This window comes from Denticeps clupeoides, chromosome 1, assembly GCF_900700375.1.
Source record: "Denticeps clupeoides chromosome 1, fDenClu1.1, whole genome shotgun sequence".
Taxonomy (NCBI): domain Eukaryota; kingdom Metazoa; phylum Chordata; class Actinopteri; order Clupeiformes; family Denticipitidae; genus Denticeps; species Denticeps clupeoides.
This window is the reverse complement of record NC_041707.1, coordinates 26,532,170-26,540,041: the sequence shown is the minus strand read 5'-3', so window position 1 is coordinate 26,540,041 and position 7,872 is coordinate 26,532,170. Positions and strand designations below refer to the sequence as shown.

Here is a 7,872-nt window from a genome sequence, read left to right as displayed (position 1 = left end):
TGTACATGTAATTACAATAAATGATTTTAAATTGTCGATATGGGACATTTATTGACGACATGTGACAACATTTATTCATTCATCTATTGATTTATTTTTTTTATATATTTATTCCTAAAATAGCCGCGATTTTCCATAGTTCCATGTCCATAGTTTGCTGCTAGATGGAGCCCGAGACAACGGTGTGAAGCAGAATCCGGTGCCGGGTTTTGTCGCTCATTAGCGTTGCCGGGTCTCTCGGCGCTCCGCCGCCCGCCTCTCCTTACTGTCCGGATCTGAAGGCAGACAGTGCGGTGTGCTGCGCTACCTGGACCCCATCATCACTGGAGGGAAACTTCGGATACTTTCTTTTTTCCGACTGGCTATTTCCTTCCTTGTCTGTAGGGGAAAGATGCGATGCAGCGGAGCACCGGGCGCCGCTGAGAAGGTGAGGGATCTGGATTTACACCTGGAAGCTTTTACTCTACTCTAATATCCCGTCCAGGGGGGATATTGGACATTACTGCACAGCGGCGTAGCGCTGAACACGCGCCTGGATTTTACTGAGGCGACTGCCAACCCCGTTCCCTCCGGTCCGCCCGAATCACTGCATCAGGAGCAGAACTGCTGCCCCCCCGGCTCCCCCACCAGCGCGGCTCCTCGATGGCACAGGGCGACTGTGGGATCCTCTCCGGGCTCTGAGACGCGGTAAGGACCGGGCGGATAAATAACCCGCAGATTACCTGCGCTGTTAGGTCTGGGAGATGGCAGTTCAGTTTTCCGCAAACCTTCCTACTTTCCGCAGCGTCCCCTCTTTCTGCATGATAAAATGACCACAGTCGGCTGCTGTAGAGAAAGAGGGGCATAGTGTGTGCGGACATTTCTGCCTCCACTGGAGGGGCAGAACATCAACGCAGCAGGGGCTTAGTCAGGAGTGATGGTACTTGATGAAAATTAGGAAATGATGATTTGATTTATCCATTGTACTGTGTGATGATATTCAATTATGGTGTTATTACCAGTGATTATTTAATATAACATTAGCTGTAGGGGTGGGGGCAAACCCCTTAAAAGTGCCTTATGACCCTTAGAATGCCTGTTCAAACCCCACTTGACAAACCCCATGTTACCACTCTAGGACCTGAAAATCCTCTTTTTTTTACTGTGAGATGTGTGCTGAGTAAGTACAATCCCTGCCTGGTAACATGTTCTGTTTTTTCTTTTGTTTCTAGTTTGTGAGAGTTACACCCTGAAGCTCTCAGGCTGTAGCTGCACCCTAAAAGAGCTCAGTGTTTACTGGCATGGTCGATGGGCATCTGGCTAAATTGGTTGTCAGGCTTTCTTTGTCTCATGATTCATGACAGTCAGCCTTGGTTTGAATTAGTCAGCATCGAGTTTGTCTTGCTGGCACTGTCACACAGTTCCCAGATGCCCAAACTTGGAATCTTATGCCCACCAATCCTCTCAGTCACTGGAGTAAAACCTCCAGCCCGGCATGGTTACAGCAGAATTGTCAGAGAGTTGTGGATCTGCGAAAACATATCGAGCCATGTCTTTGTCTGACAGCATGGATCGTGACATTTGTCCCAAGAGGGGCATTGGGAAGGATATTTGATGCTTTCTGTCTAATTGGTTGTCAGCCTACACTTTGTTTCCAGTGTAACTTGTCCAATTCCATTCTGCACTTTGTCATTTCATATCCCAGACCATTCCATAGCTGTGGTCTTTCTTGTGTGCATGCAGCAAGCTTTTGTTTTTATCTTTTTCTTTTTACTAGATCTGACCTCGGCTCATCTGCAGGGGAGTGCCACGGTCTCCCAACGGTCTCCCAAAATGACCTTTGAGGCAGTTGAAGGGTTGAAAGGTCTACTACAATAATGTCATATTAGTAATTCAGTTTGGGATACTGAGATTTAATGAAAATGAATGCACTCACTTTCCACCACAGAGACTCGAGCAGGCATCACAGCAGATGACCTGCACAGCACACGCCTGCTGATTGTTGGAGAGGGTGGTGGGAGGTATAATACAAATGAGGGTCTTCCTGTGGTGTGTGTGGGGGAGGGGTAAACATGCAGTCATAGACCCCCTTAATATTTACCTAATAGACCCTCATTTTGGAGCTTACAGCAGGACGCAGTTTATTTTTTCCACATCACAGCCTTACTTCAAAGCAGAGAGCTGATTGGATTAGCCAGTTTTAGACACCAGATGGCAGAGCACTCAATGGGCAGCTTGCAGTAATCAATATCCATTGCATCCTGAAGCCTGGCCTGTTGAGTGTCCCCTCCCTTTCCCATACACGTCATTATGAGGAAATGTCACACTGTGACCAGGGGTCTGCTGCACAGATTGGGAGCGTGGGGCTAGGTCTAGACAAGGACACTCGTTCCTGATGAATAGACACTTTCAACAGCCACCAGTGTCCCATTCTGTCTAGGATGGATTATGAAAGCTTAATTTTTGTCATATTTAACTTTTGTCATACAGAGGATAAATGAAATAAATAAAATAAATTAACTTTGTGGTTGAGACTGTCTCCTGAGATTTTAAGGAACTACATTTGAAGCAAAACCTTTCTGTCACAACGAAAAATATGGAAAAATTTTTTTCGTTGTTGGTTTGTATATTTCTCAAGGGTAAAACACAAGATGCACCAAATAGCTGAAACACTCAGACACTGTAATAGAAGTGTGAACCACTGTATCCTGTTTCCTTCACTGTGTTACAGAGGGTCACAGAGGGCTTTCCTCCCCTGAGGGCCTGCAGATGTGTTTGCTTTATTCTGTCACTTAATTCCAGTATTTTCACTGTTTCCTATAATTCTTCCCTAGGGTTCTAGTTAATTATTATGTAACTGTTAACATTGCTATTTTAATTTATTTGTCATAAAAACCTTTTAGTATTCCAGAGGTTGTTTGCCACTCTTTGAAGACATTTTTATGCTACATTCTAGGCATTGTTTAATTTGACATTGCGTTAAGAAATGAAAAAAGCTTCAGTTAGCTTTATCAGTTTAACTGGAATCTTTGTTACATTTAAAATAATAAAAGACATTTTTAAAATATTAAAAAAAATAAAAGACATTTTGGTGATTATGCATTTTTGAGAAGTGGTTGTTTATCTTGGTTTATGAAGAAATGTGATTCGATTATATATATGAAAACAAACCCCACTTGATTGATTTCATGAGCGGAGCATTCTAGTTACTATGGGTGTGGAAATTAATCTCATAATTGATGAGTCGCGATGCTGACGTGGACGATTCTGCATTGATGCATAATGACATTCATTGTGGATTTTGATAACCAGCTTGGGGTGGGGGGATGCTTGCCCAGGGCACTGAACAGGCTAGGAGTACAGCGCCACTCAGGTAGGCATTCCTCCTTGTCCACAAGGACATTGAATGCTCTCTGAACTCTTTTGCATCACTTTGTAGCTAAGTTTGATAGTTCGTTATTCTGGAGTTTGCTTGCTGCTGTTTAACGCTTCATGTGATTTCAGCAGAAATTGATGCCAAGAAATATATGCAATGTTATTTTGACATCATCCAGACACACATGTGAGCAAAAGGTGGTGCTGAACTTTCTTCAATTAAACAGAAAAATGTTTGACATTCAATCTGCGCTCCCCTGACACCACAACCGCCAGAAAAACACGTCATTCAGATGTCTATATGAACAAGGCTTTAATTGTCATCTCATTGATATATATGAAAACATAATTTGATGTAATGTTGATGGGATGGGATACATTGTGATAATTGAAGGTTTGCAACTCTACTAGTTACATAATGTAATAAACTTGCTTCACATCATTTCACCACCATTACCACAAATATACATTATAACCTGTAAAGTTTGTCCTGTTTAGTCTGAACTGATTTGTCCAGAACTTGGTTCTCGTGTGAACAGGGCCTTAAAGTGCCATACAAAATCTGTGATGTTTTGAATCTTTCTGGGTCCACATGATAATGTTTTTCTCTAAAACAATAAAATTTCTAGCCGCCTTGCATCCACACAGAGAGTTTCAGGGGCATCAGCTGGTTATTTTCTGAAATGGGTTTTAGATTGAATCTCTCTCCGGGTATTCGTGTGGACGGCTAGGCAGCTAATTTTTGTGAAAAAGATGAGGTATTAGTGTCACGTAACTTATCAGGGGACCACCTGGGAAAGTGGAAGCAGGTGATTCTCACAACATAAAACCAGCAACGGGACGAAGAATTACCACTCAGTCATTGAGTCAACAGCACTGACTCAACTCGACTCAGTTCAGCTATATAGTAAAATTGATGTACTTCACCCGTTTCCCTACTCTGTCTTTGTGCCACCCTAGTGCAGGGCGTATTAACGTTCGCATAAAACACCAGTTTGTGTTTCAGTTACGGATGCCCCACATTTGCAGATTAAAATGCGAAACTCACCTGCTTTCTTGCATATCTCCTCAAATGGGTCACATCAGCTCCGCCAGGTGATCCTGATGAGTTAGTCCAACCTCCAACCTGACCTATAACCCCAAACGCATCATATATACAACAATGACAGATAAAACGTGTTGGTTTGTGCTGCAGCAACTGCAGAACTTCATGAAACAACTACAAGAAATCTTATATATGGTTGGAGGACAACGACGTATTCTGGCATTTTTATACGCCACTCAGGGGAGGAACTTTGAGCACTTTGGTTCTCATGTTACAGCGCCATTTACAGGTGAAAACAAGATAGGATTTACTCTAGTATAGTGGCTCTCAAGAAATGGTTTCAGCCCTACCTAGCAGTAATTACATGAAATAGAGATATCTTGGAATGTTAACTTGGGTAGTTATATTGCTTTCTTTAAATCATGCCATCATGCAAAATGTTTTTTTTCCATTCTGTTCTTAGTAACTTCTGCCTGACAGAGGTAGTTCCAGGTGCTGCTGAAATTCATATTCATTTAAACACTCATCTGCTCTGGTAGCCAGAACCATTTGTTCAATTCTGTGACTGCACATAGTGCCTTCTGCCTCTGTTTATGTTTTGTTTAACGAGGTAAATTAATTTCTTATCAAAGCCAGAAAGACAATTACAGAGGAAAAAACACATCCAGTGCTACCTGCTAAATGTGCGTGCGGGTGTGCGTACACATTTAGCTTTCTGTTTTTGTCATTCTCTGCTTCCTTGGCTCAAAACTAAGGTGTTGTGGCATAAAATGATAAGGGATTATTAGTCATTACAGCATAGAAGCTGTCGTAGAAGCTGTAGGTCTCAGCTGTTTCTGGCTGTTTCTTTAACTGTTTACAGCTTTGGCTTAGTCCAACAGACCACTCCAAATGAGGAACATTCCAAAATGAGGAATGTCCAAAATAGAAATGTATACATTACATTATTATACCAAATAGAAATAATTACATTCTAATATACATCAGAGATAGTTACACCCTGGGATTTTGATTGAATGAGAGACCCTTGGGAGGGATGATGTTGGTGCCTTGACACAGTAATGATATTGATTGTATATCATGTGACGTGCCACCGTTTGAATGAAACAGCCAGATCAAAGTTGGCAGAAGATAAAGTTTCTTATTAAGGTTTTAAATCAAAGGTATGGCTTCTCGTGACTTACTCATGATCTGATTGACATGAGTTATGGCCCAAGGTTTCAGTCAAAATAGACAGAAACTGTGTAGAACCATCAAGGTTGGAGGTCAGATAAGCAAGGGATTGGATAAGCAAAATTACAAAACTTGATTTTGTACTAATGCTTTTAACCGTAAATATCCCTCTTTTTTCTTTACACTTGTGTTTTTTTTCTTTCTTGATGAAAAAAGGAGCTTGTGTTGATCCTACATTGGAAAATGTGGGTCGTGTGTAGGGACCAAAATTAAGATGACACATATACCCACCTTTTAAGATGACACATACCTACCTTTTTCCTGTTTAATGCTAACCCATTCATTGCCTTCCCCTAAAAGCCCTGGTCTCAGATTAGAGACATACCAGGAGAGGATACCAGTGTCCTGCTGCCTGTAGTGTCCCATAGGCTGTTTGCTTTAGGGATTCCAGGAAAGGGCCGATGATGTGAAATTGTTTTGGTTTGTTTTTATGTCTGACTCATATGAACATCACCAGGCAGAGCACAAACAAGGAAGCAAGGAGGAGTCTTTCTATCAGAGCCATCAGTCATTAGCTGTGACACACGTCATAAATTAGCCTGTGACTCATGTTGAAGCTGGTTGATTAGATGGCACAATTGGATTGCTTCAGTGAGATTAGGTGTGTTGGGGTGGGGGTGTGTAGATAGGGAAACAATGCACACCTCTACCCTGTTTTGCCATGACATCTTATTAATTCCACTAATTTATGAATTTAATTTGAATAAAAGCTTCAGAGAGAGTTAGGGAGGATGGGAGCTGCTGGATGCGGGAAATATAGTTCAGACAGGCAGGTCAGATACATTATGTCCCTCCTTAGTCAAGTTTTTCCACCAGTTTTCACATCATTATTTCCGTAGGCCTTTACTGTCCCTTCCCTTGTGATGCCTGACTATGTTGATCCAAAAAGCAAATGACTATTAATAATGAATATCATGTTTATTTACATATCAATGGAAATAATGGGCATTTATATCATTTGTATGGCATGATATTTGATTCTTGAAGTCTTATTGCATTTTGATATTTTGAATTCACCTCTAATTGTACTTATCAACTAGAGCTGACTCTGATAGTCAACTAGTAATCGCCATTAATCACTTATCATTGACTAGTCGGATTATAAAATAATAATATGGCTCCAATTTATCAACCAGGTTTTACATTTAGCAAAAGGTTATTTACATTGTGACAAATATAAAAAAAGAACAAGAAAGATAGTTCACTCAAAAATATATTTAAACATTTTTGCCAAGGATAGGCACATTAGCAGCAGAAAGCTAAAAAATATAAAGCTATTTCAATCACAGTTTATTCACACTAATGAATGCCAGCATTACATAGTGGACTTGGGTCAGGCTTGCTCTCTGCTTGCAGAGATAATTTGCTCTAAAAATTAGCTCTTTGCAGGAATCCACAGAAAACTTTCATTCCACCATCTCATTTTCATTCCACCATCTGAGACGATCCTTTTTATTACTGGATCTGTGAAGAACATCTTAACATTGTTTCTCACATTTCGATGTTGCAAGTACATTTTTTCTTTGCCTTATTTAGGGTGAAACGGTCCCAGACTTTAGAATGTTCAATATGTGATGATGTCTGATTCATGGCTGCCATTTTCTACCTGTTTCTGATTGCTATTGCAATTCCTACCAGACATCCCAAGTCTCTCGTATATTTCTGATTCCCAAAATGTCCCAGAAAGCAGAGCAAGCAAATAAGAGCACGCACGCGCATGCACAGTAGCTTGTACATTGCGCACTTGAGAGAAACATGTACACTTCCATGCACATTTCATCTAAGACTAAACAAAAGTTGATCCTTGTTAGGGCTGTGCGATATGGCATAAAATTAATATTGCAATATAAATGTAACTATAGATGGTAGATGGTATATATTGTTTTATATAATTTGATAAGTGAATTTAAATGTAACTGTTTTTGAAGGGATAACATCTGTCCATAGCAAAGAAGTTGTATAATTAACTTAATACATCAAGTTTACATTATTACATCATTTGCATAAATACCTCATGACAGATATATCAACATATAGCATAACCGTATACCAGATTGCCCATATGTGGGCAATTCTACTGAAATTGGACTTTCTGTCACACCCATAAGGCCAGTGAAATACTAGGCATTTGTATAATGTAAGTGATTATATACATTTTTATGTTTTCCTATATTAAGCTGTGAAGTTTTCATTAAAAATATTGTCAGAAAATATTTAAACAACACTATGCTTGTTCATAT

The 7,872-nt window shown here is 40.3% G+C and overlaps 1 protein-coding gene across 16 annotated transcripts in view; it reads left to right on the top strand.

Moving 5' to 3' along the window:
- Positions 1–236: 236 nt before the first annotated feature.
- The window catches only part of LOC114784646 (adhesion G protein-coupled receptor L3), a 233,205-nt gene continuing 225,569 nt past the window's right edge, over positions 237–7,872 (top strand). For all 16 annotated transcript variants that reach the window (XM_028970307.1, XM_028970298.1, XM_028970311.1 and 13 more), the window contains exon 1: positions 237–687. The gene's annotated coding sequence lies outside the window, so the exon portion shown is untranslated. The remainder of the gene's footprint in view (positions 688–7,872) is intronic.